The 14311-nt window shown below is 39.1% G+C and overlaps 2 long non-coding RNA genes across 2 annotated transcripts in view; one reads left to right on the top strand and one right to left on the bottom strand.

The window, feature by feature from the left end:
- Positions 1-13922, bottom strand: part of LOC125385781 — a 33079-nt gene extending 19157 nt beyond the window's left edge. The window contains exon 1 of the long non-coding RNA XR_007225406.1: positions 12743-13922. This is a non-coding gene — a long non-coding RNA (uncharacterized LOC125385781). The remainder of the gene's footprint in view (positions 1-12742) is intronic.
- On the top strand, positions 6973-10054 carry LOC125385782. The gene is made up of 2 exons (XR_007225407.1): positions 6973-7332; positions 10013-10054. It is a non-coding gene; the product is annotated as an uncharacterized LOC125385782 (long non-coding RNA).
- Positions 13923-14311: the final 389 nt, after the last annotated feature.

Raw genomic sequence — 14311 nt, 5'->3', positions numbered from 1 at the left:
CTGAATTTTTACATTCATTGTATTTTTAGATACTTATCGCCAGATGACAACAAAATTCTTAAAATTTCGATAAAGTCTTCTAAGAATTAGAAAAGTCAAATACGTATCTGACGAATATCATCTCTTTTCATTCTCAGAGCGAGCAAGTCACAAATAATCTCAAGCAAAAAATAAAATCTGCCAAGAGATTTGTACCTCTTAAAAATTCCTGAGACATTCTCACACGTCTCGCGTTAACATCATCCAGCATCCACAAAATCTCCCCTAAAGAACCAACGAAGAGAACTACACAATTGTCTGAGAGCGGCGATAAAATGCTGGGTTGAATGAAATTAACGAGCGGGCCGTTATCGAAGGCGGTTGTGGAAAATGAAATGATCAGCTGACGGTAAGAGTGTCGAGGTCGAGAGGTTCGGGTCAGGGCACGGAAGACGTGGAAACTTTCTGTACAGTTGGCGAAGAGTCGAGCGAGAAAGGGTGCTACGAAAGCGTAAGAAAAGACGTGGCTGATACTTCCAGTTGCATAGAGAAGTCTGGAAAGAAAAGGGTGGCTGAAGTCGTACGCTGAAGAAAGAGCGGGACCAAAGTTGAAGGAAAAGGCGTAGATGGTTGGAGGAGAAAACGAGACAAAGAGAGAATTACGCTTTTCACGATGCCGCGAACGCGCCGGAGAGGCGCGCTGGATTAGATTCAGGGGTGACTCGCAGCACCCCCTTCCCTCCCATCCGACGAGAGAAAAGGAGCATAAAGGAGACGGAGAACGGCGGAAGTCATAAAATAATTTAACCCACTTTAAGAAGAAAATTAACAGAATGGCGAAAGTCTTTAAGATTCCCCGCAACTCGGTTTCCCCGTTCCAGCTTCCGGCGCGCGCCTCCACTCACCCCGTTCCATCCCCAACTTCCTTCAGCTTCTGTCGTTTTTCCTCGTTCCACCATCGTCTTCGCCACCATTCTTCCTCTCTTACCCTCTTATTCATTGAGCACCCCCACTACCAGTAACGGTGGCTCGCCACTTTCTTCATTGACTCTTTCTTTCTACTACGAGAGAGCGTACTACGAGAGTTGGTTCTCCTTCTTCGTTCAACCTTTGTCTCTCTCCCTTGTTTCACCGTCTTATTTCGAGGCGTGCCTTCCCTTTTGCACGCCTGCCACCTCTGTTTTTTCTCTAATTATGAATGAAAACGCCGCCGCTCCGCTGAACATCTCTTCAACCATCTTGGCCCTCCTTCGAGCAAGCTCTTGCTCTTTCCACGATGCTTTAAGTTCACGGAACGACTTCCTCCGCGACCGCCTTTTTCCTACCTTCCTTGGGACGCCAACTCTTCAGCCTTGCTGGCCCCGTTACCAGATGCTAAATTGCATTGTTTTCTGGGTCGTCTTGGAACGTTTTTGTTAGAGTGCCTTTTACTGGATTGACTTGTTCTCCTGTGTTAGGCGCTTTGTTTAATAGCTGCTGTTGTTTTTGGATTGCTCGCGCGATGGTTTTGAAGTGATTGCTTCTTTGGATCTGTGCGTTTTGGATGCTTTGAGGGATAAGTGGATGAAACAGTCGGTTTTCGAGCAGCAAAAGATGTGTCGGAGTTTCTTCTTCGTGAGATGTCGTGTTATTTGTTTGCAGCGTTTTATCATTTTCTTGCGTTGAAAATAAATCAAATGGTTTCGGCTGTACGAAGTTATTCATAATATTAATTATCTATTGGGACGTAATTGTAGTCAGTATCAGGTTAAAGACTGTGATCTACTTAATAACAGAGTAGTAAATTAACGATTACTTTGCATTGATGGTGCACATTTAACACATTGAAGGAAGAAAAGAAACGATAAGGGATGGGAAAAGGGCGCAGAAGAGCAACGTAAAATTGGCAAAGGGAGGAAGAGAGCAAAGAACGAAGATAAAAAGCTACGAAAGGAAAGGAACTACTATAAACATTAATTAATCTTGCAGATGTGACGAGGTTGATTTTCCCGCAATTAACTCGACGATAAACCCAAAGAAAATAGTCAGAAAACGAAATCCTAATAAAATAAATGAAAGCAAAATAGAAGAGATCTTAATAAAATAATATGAAACATATAAAGAAATGAGTAAATATTACGAATAATAATCGTGGAAGGAAAGAAAAAATAATAAGAAATACGAATGAAATGGGTGCTTAATCGTAACAGGGGAAGTTGAGCGAACGATTTCGCGGATGGCTTTGTTTTCTTATCGTCGCTACAAGTGGTGGTTCCGTTGTCGCGCGCCAGCTGACCCACTTTTACCCCTTTTTTCCCTCTAATTATGAATGAAAACTTCGGCAAGTGTCGCGCAGAGGGGTTGGAGGAGTAAAAAAGGGGGAGGGGGTGAGTGGAAGAAGTGGAGAGGGAAACACGCGAACTCTTCTTTCGTCGCGCCGACTCGGCTAGTGGGTACTTTTAGTTTTCCTCCCTAACCTTTCCACCCGCCCCTTCTCCTCTTTCTCCTCCTCTCACGTCCGGAAAACTCGCTTTCCACGGGAAAACCGCATTATCGTAAAGTTTGACGTTCCCTGTCGCGCGCCGTTTTGCCGCTGACAGTTTGTACTCGTTTTATTCCGCAGGATAAAGCGCCCACGGACTTAAAACAAAAGCGTACACGCGGCGAAAAATGTCTCATAGCAAATTTATTCATCCGATTCTGGGAGGATGATTCTTGCAAGAAATTGGGACTCGAAGAAGTTTAAGTTTGGCACTCCTTCATTTTTTACACATCTGTTTTATTTTATTCTAGTAAGAATGTTAATCGCATGCAATATATTGATAAATACATATGTTTACGTGTATAACAAATACTGAAATAATTCTCTTCTACTAATCTCATTGTTAGACAACTATTACATCAATTAAATTACGACATCCAACATCTGCAATCTTTAAAAATTGAACAAGCAGTAGTACTCGTTTCTTCTTTAAGCAAACGAGGAAATAGAAACTACCAAATTCTAAATCTTTTTTCTTGTTCGAAACACATTCTTCGTTCGAGAAAGGCTCCAGTTAATAGATTATTCTTCCAGAGAAATACTGAAGCAAGTTACAAGACACGAATCAAACGCAAGCTCGTAAGCGGCTTATTAGAAGCAAGCGCATCGCTTCAGTTTCAGCGTGATTCTATCCATTAATATGTTTCATGGGACATGACACACGCATTGTATATTCACGGGAATAGTGCGTTTAATTATGAAACGGCCATCATTGCCGCAAGTACCCACGATAATCGAGAATCGCCAGGGCCCCATTTCCCATTATAAGGGCATAAGCCAAGGCATGCCTATGGGGTTTGTTTTCATCTCATCCGTTAACCTGCTAACTAGGGAAGACGAGGCCAAGACGTTTAATCAAAGTGGAACAAATATTCATCCAAAGAAGTAGTACAAGTAGAAAAGAAATGGATCGATATACACATATATGTTTGTGTGTGTGTGATGTGTGTGTGTGTGTGTGAATAAAAACAAAGGAACAAAAAAGAGTAATTTCACAACCAAGCCATTAATGAATCCCCGATAAAAATGCTTCGATGACTATTTGAAGAAATCATACAGATAAAAGAAGAAATTAATAGGAAACAGAGAAGAAAGGAGAGCATACGAGACCGATACATAAATAAACAAATGAATTTCACAGCCGGATATATCAACCAATCCTCGATCAAAACGTTCAATGACGATACAGACAACAATCACTTAAGAAAATTACATGTATGAAGAAGGGCTTAATAAAAAAGAAAAAGAAAACAGAAAATAAGAGAGCAAAGTTTGAATAGGTCAATAAGTAAATACGTAAATAAAAAATAAAGGCAAATTCAATTTCATAGTACAATCCAATTAACGAATCTTCGATCAAAATATTCGATCAGGATGTAACGAATATTCGACAAAACGGCTAGCGTTCGAAGGGGTAAAGAAGCGATCGGCGTCGGGACGCCGCGACGGATGAACAATTTATCCGCCGCGCCGGATGAACGATTTATCCGCCGCATCCGCGTCGACATCGCCTCGCGACTTGCTGTAATTACTACGTCGTGTTTAAGTGGCACCTCATCGACTAATTAGCGAAGCTATCGGTGCCATTTTAATAGAACACGGACAACCGTTTGCGGCAGACCGTGATCCCTGGGCTGTTATTGCGGCGTGAACCGCGTCGCGCCGCGCTGAAATCTCGCGCGACGTCCATGGGGCTTGAATATTTTACGAGCGTCGGCCGCTAGAACAAGGGGGAGAACGAATCGGAGATAGAATTGGGCGGAAACAACGGATGAAACTTTCAGCCGTCTTGTTGCTCACCAACTCGGTACCTGCGGATTTAATCGGGTCGTTTCTGCTTCCTGTCGCGAGAAGAAACATAGAATTTTCAAAATTTCAGCAGAGTAGCAGAACTCTTGGCGTCCTCGTAATGGTATTTTGAGGTGGTTGAACGTCGAGGATCGACGAGATGGAAGTATTTTGGGGATTAATTGACGGAGGGGTTGTAGCAGATGGAGGAACACGCGACACTGGGGTGAATTAATTGGAAATTTTCTCTGATTTTGTTATATTATTCGGATTTGTAAAATCAGTAAGTGTAGAGAGTATAGGAATTAGCGAGTTTGATGATAAATGGTAATTTATAATTGTTTACAAAATCAAAGTGTAATTGTGATGTTTTATCTAAAATGCTTTTTGTAGTTTAAAGATTTAAAAATGTTAAGGTTGAGGAATGAGATTCGTTTGAGTATTGTTGGATGTGTGTTAATTTTGATAATAAATAGTTACTTATAATTATGTATGAAATGAAAACGTTGTGGCATCTTGTGTAAATATATGTGGAACATTTTCTGGCATTTCAAAATTGAGGAAAGTTGAGATTTTCGAATGAATTGAATTATTTTCTGTATATTTTTGAAGGAAGGAATTATTACATCGAATTATTTAAAATAGTCACGTTTAACTTTCATGTTGTTTTAAATTTTTTATTTCTGCACGTGTCGATGTAGCTAAGACGAATATAAAGTCTGTCTTAAAAAACTGTTCCATCGATTAAAATTCACTTAAAATGATCATTCGATGAATTTGACTTTTAAAGGTATTTTTCGTGACCGTCAAACACGCAATTTCCGATTTCTTTTCGAATCTACGCGAACGAGGGGTCGAGAAGAGAATTAGTCAGAGGTGATTCCCGTTTATCGACGATCGTCAGAAGGGTCGGATAACGTCGTTAGCCATTCTCGTTCCGCTTGCGTTTCCAGATCTATACGGCTAATTAAATCCATTGGTGAGTCGTGCACGATTGACGAACCTCGATCGATCGATCGATCGATGAAATCGTTTTATCGAATGTTAATTGGTGTAATGAGACTTCGCTTCTTTAATCTCGCGGTTACACCATGGGAAATGATATTCAATTTTCTCGACTTCTCCAAAGCGAGAGAACGACTTATCTCATGTTTAAACGATTTCATGAAATAATTTTATCCATTACTATACGACTTCGATTCGATTGAAAGGTGAGTATATAATTTTAAAGTTAATTTTTTTTCATTTAAATATTTCGTTGTCGATTTCAAATTTGTGTTGTATTTGATAACTTGTTATAGGAGATTCTAAGTTTCAATGAGTGTCTCATCCCTTAATTTTTAAAACTTGGGTCTTATGTATCGTACTTATCATTATGTATTGTATCGTATGTATAATACTTGTAGCTATCACTTATATATATTTCGCGACTAACATCCTTATAAATGGATATTGTTTCCTAGCAGTTTCATGAGCTATATGATAGGAGGAATTTTTGTGTATCGTATAGCGTATATACAAGATAAATATAATCCAAAAAGATAGATAAAATATAGATGCTCATTTTTTTTACATAATAATTTACCATCTAATGATATTAATGAAGGTAAAAGTTACAATTTGGAACATATAATTGTCTCGTTCATAATTTGACAATAAGTAGAACGGTTAAATAACTTGTGATTTATAAAACTGACTTTTAAACTTTCATTTGTTCTGTCAGTATTATTTAAATGAATTTTACATAGGAGACACAAAAAATCACGACGAGTAGAACTTCAAAACGCACCCACAGATCTCTACAAACTTTCTCCTCATTATCACGTACACATTTAAAGTTATCCATCATTCCGTAACCTGTTCTCCAGTGCACCCCTCGACTCGATCATGACGCCCGAGTCAGCGCTAATGTAAATCAGACGAGAAAGCTGCCACGATGAAACAAGCTTGGCCGCTCGCGAAACCAGTATTCCATACTATCCATTGGTCTCTCGTTCACCTGTTATCCTCCAAAAACCTGTTCCCTACTATTCTCCAAAATTCCAACCGTTCTACCTACACTCCAGTATCCGTTTAATCAGATTACACCGCTATAAACTCAAAAGGGGAAGCGCGGGGGGTTGGTTGTTCCCCAGAAAATTCGTCGATAACTAGAAAGAGAAAAGGAAAGGACAAGCCAAGCCGGTTTTCAATTTTCGATGATTCCACCGAATTCGGTAACAGTGTTAGCGGGGTAGAGAGTGTTGGCATCGTGCATCCAGCCACCCCCAGCGTCCCTCTGCTTTGCGGTGGCTGTTCACCAAGGTATATAGGGTGGCTGCCGCTTCGTCGAGGCTTTAAGACAGCGTGTGTGGGAGTGGGCGTGGCCATAGGGTGGCCGTTGGCCAATCAGCAGCCGCCAGTTGCTGGCCACCCCCGACCCACGTGGTCCACATCCCCCAACATACATATTGATCTCGTGGTCCTTGCCGACCGCCGCGCCGCGCCAACCCGCTCTGCCACCCTTCGCATCACCCATTCCTGTTCTACCTCCCAGTCTATCTCTTTTTATCCAATGTTCGTTCAACTGAGAGTGTCCTTTTCTATGTACCGCGTCCCTACCCCCGAACGTGTCCCTTCAACCCTCGTCGACGATCCCTCGACGACCGAGAGAGAGAAGGTCGTGTGCCTGACCAGCGTGCAAGGAAATTTCGAAAGTAAGCGGCGGCGTCTGGTTTTTCACGGACCTCGTTTCACCAACTGGGGGTGGGTTGGCGAGAGGCGGTAGAACGAGGAGCACAGAGACGTCTCGTTTCCGACGGCGTTACCGCGTTGAGTCGCGCGGAATAGAGATTGTTCGAGCGATGGAACGACTCCGGTCGAGACACAAGGTAGCTGTTTGGCGAAGTTGAGGGAAGAGAAATGGGGCTGATTAATTGTTTGATGTACGCTATCAGTGCAAAATAGAGTTGCTTATAAATGTATTCGAATACCAGTAGAAATTTTTTATGAAAATAATCAATTAACGAAACATTTTGAAATTTCACGAGCACCGTAGTGATTATGTAAGTAAAGTTTAAGACAATTCTGTAAATTTACATAGAAGCTACAAAATATTTGGTGCAAGTATATATTCCGCAGCGATCATAAAAGTAGTCAAACAATCGATTATTTATTATATTAGTAAGCCTCGATATTCTATCTTTGCGTCTTCGTTATTTCGATAAACGTTTTAAATGTTTGTTCGCAAATTGGTTGATATAGTACTTCAAAATTTAGAATAAATACATAGGTAACCAAGCACATAAATCATTATCGTCAATATCATTTCAATATCGTTTTCAATGATATTCTAGTCGAATGAAAATACTAGATTATTCTATGATATGGTGTAGTAATAAATTAAATTAATTAAATAATGGCTATACATACTCGAACGCCTATGGTTTGGACAACCAAAGGCAATTTGCTATTTGTCTGACAACGTATGACACATTCCACTTGCAATTAGAGAAACGAAATTTCTAACGATCAAATATTCTTTACATTCTTTACGTGTACTACCTCTATATTAAATGTGCTAGCTCTATATTTATAAAACAAGAGTATACTAAGTTCCTACCGTCTTTTTTCTGCAATGAATATATATTGTTTGGGGAAAAACATTGTTCCTTAATAATATGTCATGCCAGATGAACTATTACACATAGAAATCGATAAATTTTGGATATTTTTATAGATATGATGTATAGTTATTATTTTATAGTATAGCGTATGATTATTTGATTGATGTATAATGTGTTTATTGTGGGATTGGGGGGGGGGGAGGATATATGGTAATTGAGATTCTAGTTGGCGGCTTAATAGTGCTATGAACATTCAATTATTGCTCTATTTAAGCCTCCCTCGATTAATTCAAAGGTTCTTGGATCAAGTAACCAGCTCGTTCCGCATTCTTCGCTCCTGCTGTCTATTATGTCGCGCTCGCCTTGGTAAATAAGGAGTGAGATTTTCTGGGAGATTAATCGATGTAATTTCACTGGAAAGCTGCTTTCTCTTCTTCAGAATTCTTGTCGAACAGGGAACGAGTTGCTGTCGATATTTTTGAAGTTTAAAGTGAATTAGGGAATCTCCTTCGGACGAAACTTTAAAGCTGTTTTAATGATCGTTCTTGTTAAATTATTATGTGACTTGGGTGAGAGTAATTTTACCCGAAAATTAAAAAGAGAAAAAGAGAAGAAGTAGCTTGAAAACTTTGATGATTCTCTTGTGCATTGTAACGACGTACTGGACTTATTATGTCAGTTATTTTCGATATAAGAAGCATGAAATTTATAACAATTGTTAACAAGTTTTATGATTTCTTCATAATCTTCTCATATATTTCACAAATTCCCAACCTCTTCGTAAATTTCGCATTACTCTCCAATAAATTTGAGAAATTTCATAAATCGCTGACTCCTTAATAACTTATGACTACCCACAAATTTGACAAATTTGTGACCTTTTTAAAACTGTTCATAAATTTCACAAACTAATGACTCCTTTATAACGTCTAACAAATTTTACGTGGCTATCTGAGGATCTTTGGACGATCGAAAATTAATCTTCGTCTCGATAAAGGTCTTCGTCCTGGCGGTGGCCGAAAATGACATTTCTCCCCTGTCGAAAATCCCGAGAATTTTCTCGATTCTTCCGGTTCAAAGGTTCGTCGATTCTCGTGAATCTTTAAACGACGTCACGTTCGTTGTCAGTTTACCACTATGAGGTGGGTCGTTTGCGCGTGCAAATTTCGTGCACAGTAAGATGTTTCCTCTCCATCCCTTTCGTTTCGACGTTCCACGTTCTGTTCCAGTAAAAGATTCATTCCTACAACCTAAGAGCATAGAGGACGACAGTCCGCCGAGTAATCGAGTCATTTAATCGACTCGAAATAACCGTCCAGCTATCGTTTTCGCGGACGATCGTTCAGCATCCTCGAAGTAGTCGAGAATCCATGCAAAATTCATTCGGTTTCGATCGTCTCGATTTACGTGGAATTTTAGTTGGCCTACTTGCGACTTGATCGAGAGGATGAGCATATTGTGTGTACATTGAGGAATTTCTCCTAGTAGTTTGGAATATATGACGGGATTCGGAGATATTGAATATAACAGAAATGAAAAGAGTCGTGGGTTTTAAATCAGTTTTCAGGTGCATGGTAAACTGTAAGGGAAGTAGAGAAATTGGTATGTGAAAACTTATTCTTTCAAGTAAGAATATATTTTAAATGTGTAGTAAATTGTAAAAGAGAATGAGAAGTCTGTAATAGATCTCGGTAATTTGCAATCTTAAAGATACATTATACTTAAATTATGTATTAGTATAATATATCATATACACGCTCAATAAATGGTACCACTAGTTTTGCAAGACTCCGTCGTTCGTACTTGATACTACATTATAAGATTAAATAATTGTATTAAATAATTTTATAGCTGCCTAATTTATCATTCACCGCATCATTATACTTGCACTTTGACGTGAAACTAACAGGGACAAAAATTGTATCATTTTATACGATAAAAGGCTTATATATCTCTAAAGTGCATATGTTCGATAAAATCAAAATCAAATCTTTTATATTCCCGTCGGTATTAATACCAAGAACCGATATAGGAATATTTCCACTATAGAAATAAGATCTTCTACAAAGGTTATGTGAAACGTAATAAACGTTTAACGTTTAACGTAATAAACCAATAGGTAGCAACCCATCATGATTCGTACAAAAGCAAAGAAGACATCGAAAAGAACGGGCTTGCAGCGGTTCCAAAAAACGGTCTCATTGAACTAACGAGAAGCGATCGCAATTGCAGCGAATAATAGCGAAACGTTTCACGGAGAGCAGCCGGTACGACCTCCCGAGGTCCATGAACGAGCGATCGAACTCCGCCGCTGCTGTCAGTTGCCACGACGCACGACGCGCGTTTCAAGAATACAAAAGGGTGAAGAAAAAGGGAGAAACATGAGAAAAGAAAGAAGGGAAAGGAAAAACAGCGGCACGGGTCAGCCGGTGAAACAAGAGGAAGAAAGAAAGGAGAGGCTCGCGGACAGAGAAAAAAGCTGGAGGAATAACAAAGCTACCGTAGTTCCCACAAAGGCAAAGCCTGACCTTCCACCCCCCAACGCAACCCCTTTGGCTTTCTGTCGCTCCGCTGAAACAATACCGACGACGGTAAAACAAAGAAATAAACATGAAAAGACAAAAGACGGCCGTTTGAATCCATAATTTGCCCCCGCGTTGCCTTTTGTTTTTAGGGACCCCGTGTTGTCCCTCTCCTCTCCACCGGGCCTTTTCTCGGCCGTTACCTTTCCCTTCGACTAACATAACCAGACACGAATCCCCTCCCCCCTGTGGACCGTGAATTTTACGGTTACGCCGACGTCGTCGAGCTCTAAACCCTTTCCTCCCTTTCGAGCGAGTTCTTGAGGTAGGTCCTGGCGAATGCTTTGCTTCTCGTGTTTGATGTAGTGTCGCGTAAGAAAGAGAGAAGTTGGGTGTTGATTTGGTTGAAGCGGAAAGGTTTGGTGATGATAAGTAGATCGCGGATTTTTATGCAGTTTTATATTTTTGTAGACGACACATAATTAAGAAAATGGAACATAGAAATTTATTGTAAGTATTAAATATTATTGATATTTAATGTCAAGTATTTTGGTTTAGATGATTCATATACTTCTGCATATTATGTACATTCTATAAATTTTCAACTCATGGATTATCTACAAGTGTTTATTATCAGACTGAAGCTATTCATGGAAATTGATGTTTTTATGAATACAACGAAAGAAGTGGAATCTTTTTACTATTTTTAATTTCTTTTAATTTAATAAACATATTTCGCTATTATGTAGTTTATCATTTATACAACATTGTATCAATAAAATTCATGTTTTTACTAACTAGAATACATATACCAACTAGAATAGAATTAAAAAACAATCGATCGAGTCAAGTTATTATAAACGAATATATAAAGCAATAATAATCTCTTGAACATTGGTATTCGAATCTTAAGGTTCACTGTGCGTATCAAATTATACGGCGAAGAAAATTAAAACGTTTTTTATCGCGTTTCAAAGGTACAAATTACTTGTGCGACGTCGATGAGAATCGATTCGAGATAGGTAACGAGGGAACGTCTTTAAAGGCCTTCGAGGGGGCGGCAGTTCAATTAAGAGACGGCTTCCTGCGAAGAGTTTTCAAGGGCGCGCACGGCGATCAAAGAAAAGCAGGCCGCGTAAAATTCCTCGAGAAAACTTTTCAACGGCGAACTCTTTCCTCATTTCGCGCGCACTTGAATTATTCACAAGCTTCTTCTTCCCGCCTTTGTTTCTGGGCCAGGGTCGTCGTCGTCGTCGTCGTCGTCGCAACGATCCCCGGTCGACGAACTTTCTCTCTTAAGTAAGACATTTTTCTAACTACTTCGCGCTATTCACCGGGATCCAGCGCACCACGACGCGTTATTTAAGCGGACCCGTTCGTTCGTTCAGCGACTCTTAGCACGTGGTTACTCCTTCCAAACCCCTCCTACCCCATTCCGCTCTTTTACTTTTACTGCGACAACTTTCTCCGTGAATTTATTACGTGCACTGAATTTCACGCGAGACGTGATTCTCCTTTTCCCCTATTTCCATCTTGCGGCTGTCTTTAAATTCTTGGTGGAAAGGGAGTGTTTATCGTATACTTCGTGCAAATGATAGCTAAGCATCGCTGTTATCGAGATGTTTGTATATGTAGATGTTGTTTAGAGATGATTGTATCTAATACTGCGATATATTAGCGCTGGATCATGAAATACTTTGAGTAAAATGGTGAATGGAGAGAAACGCTGATTTCAATTATTTTAGATACTTTGTATGTCAGAGAATAATTTCTAAACTTAATACTTTTTCGTTTCCAGGAAACCTTGTATCAATTATAAGTATGTTAAACGATTTCAAGATTGCATTCAGAGACACTGAATGATATCAGATCATATAAGATACATACTATATGGATTATTAATTTATATAAAAATTGACGTACCTCGGTATGCATTATCTTTTTCTAGACGATGGTAGAAGCTAATAAATTCAACTTATCTATACAATCTCACACTTGAGTAGAATAATTTCACAGTACAAGTGATTTTTTTTATAAAGTAATTCTTTTATAAATCATGTAGCTTCATATAACTATAAAATTTTGATACTGTGAAAATGAAATGTAGAATATGATAAAAAGTATTTTATTGCGAAAGAGGACTATGTGCACATACTTTTTATAGCCACTGTATATTCATCATACCTATTTACAACCAAGATGTGACCGTAATAAATTAATCAAATAACTCAACTCATTATAAGATAATCCACTCAACTCTGCTCAACTCAATCTCTAAAATTAATATGCTTCTTCACAAAGGAACAGATCATGTTGAAATTACTTACATTCGAACTCATTAACCAGCATCTTCACCCGAAGCGACTTTTTCTTGCATCGCGAACTCCCCTGGCGTTTCGCACTCGTCGGTACCGTTCTTCTTCACGTTGCGATCCTTTAAAAGACAGCATACCTCTGTGAGAAAGAAGGGAAAAAAATATCAGGATACACCGCTGTACCGTATGAAACACCGCTAATAACGAACGATATCTCAAGCGAGGAATCCTCCCGTGAAAGGTTTGCGCGGGGATGAAAAGGGCCGAGGTAACTAAGGGGTGAAGGAACGTCGAGCGTTGCGAGAGACAGGAAGGTAGGACTTTAGAAATTCGAGATAAGACCCCCTTTGTCGTCGAGACGAGGAGTTTTCATGTAACCCTTTCGCTACGACAGCCGTCGGAAAGCCGTGAGAGCTGCGACACCCTTCAACCACGGATCCTCTGGCCCTTTTCCCATTTCGAGATTCGTTACGTGACGTTACCAGTCTGAAAATCAGGATGATTCTTCTTGAGAACAAGCTTCTGAAATTCCTTAATACAGCTTTCGAAGGTGTATTAAATATTTGTGTAATATCGAACCCGCCGCGGTTTCTCAACGAGACTTTAACTATTACCATTCGAAATAAATTTTTTTTCCAGTGGAAGAATACGATCAATCGGCACGATTGATTTCGTGAATTATTGAATTGAAGAGGGATTGAAGAAGATTGAAACCTTTTTAGATGGTTTGCTGTTCTGTGTATTAGAATATGTATTGTGAAATGATTCTTGAATTGCCTGTGTGAGGTTAAATGTAATCTGCGACGAGTTTCTTTACATGAAACGTCCTTTGGATGGAAATTAAAAGTTTGCAAATCATAATTTAAGTTGTATTTCTTCACTCTTATCGATAAATAACAATTGTGCAATTTGAGTGTAAATTATCGTGATTTCTTCATGTCAGATCATCTTTTCTTAAGAAACAAATACTGTGATATGTAATTGAGTAACTTGTGGATGTAGCAAGGCTGACGAGTGCTTGAGCACAGAGTGGAAAAGATGAAATATCTATGTCAGAATATCGGCTGCAAGAGAGGGAGGGTTTCTAAGAATGCACATGGAGACTGAAATGCGTGGTGACACGTGGCAGGATTGTGTGTTGTCCGTGTGAAATCTTTAAACGTATGATTGGAAGGAGCCAGTGGTTGAATAAGTCGGATGTGTAGAATAAATCGAACTGCACATTTTACTTGTCTTATCCAATATATATTCTATGATTTTATACCTACGTATAATTACTATTATTTATACTACAATACATAGCATTATACATTTACATTATATGTATGCCATTGTATGATATCACAATCATTGATTAGTCGTAAGTCGTACTATATTTTATAATATCTAAACTATCTTTTACCTTACTTTTTTTTTAATTACATTTGCTTTCGAATCCCTAATTATTCCATTAATCTTCAATAATTAAACGGATCCACCCCAAAAAGTTTCAGAAGATATATCAGTAAAAGATGCAACTGAAAAAGAAAAAATACCACGAAATCATAATACAAAACTCCGAAATTAAAATCCTCCCCCCCC

This window comes from Bombus terrestris, chromosome 10, assembly GCF_910591885.1.
Source record: "Bombus terrestris chromosome 10, iyBomTerr1.2, whole genome shotgun sequence".
Taxonomy (NCBI): Eukaryota; Metazoa; Arthropoda; class Insecta; order Hymenoptera; family Apidae; genus Bombus; species Bombus terrestris.
The sequence above is the reverse complement of the archived record's forward strand: the minus strand, read 5'-3'. Positions and strand labels throughout refer to the sequence as shown.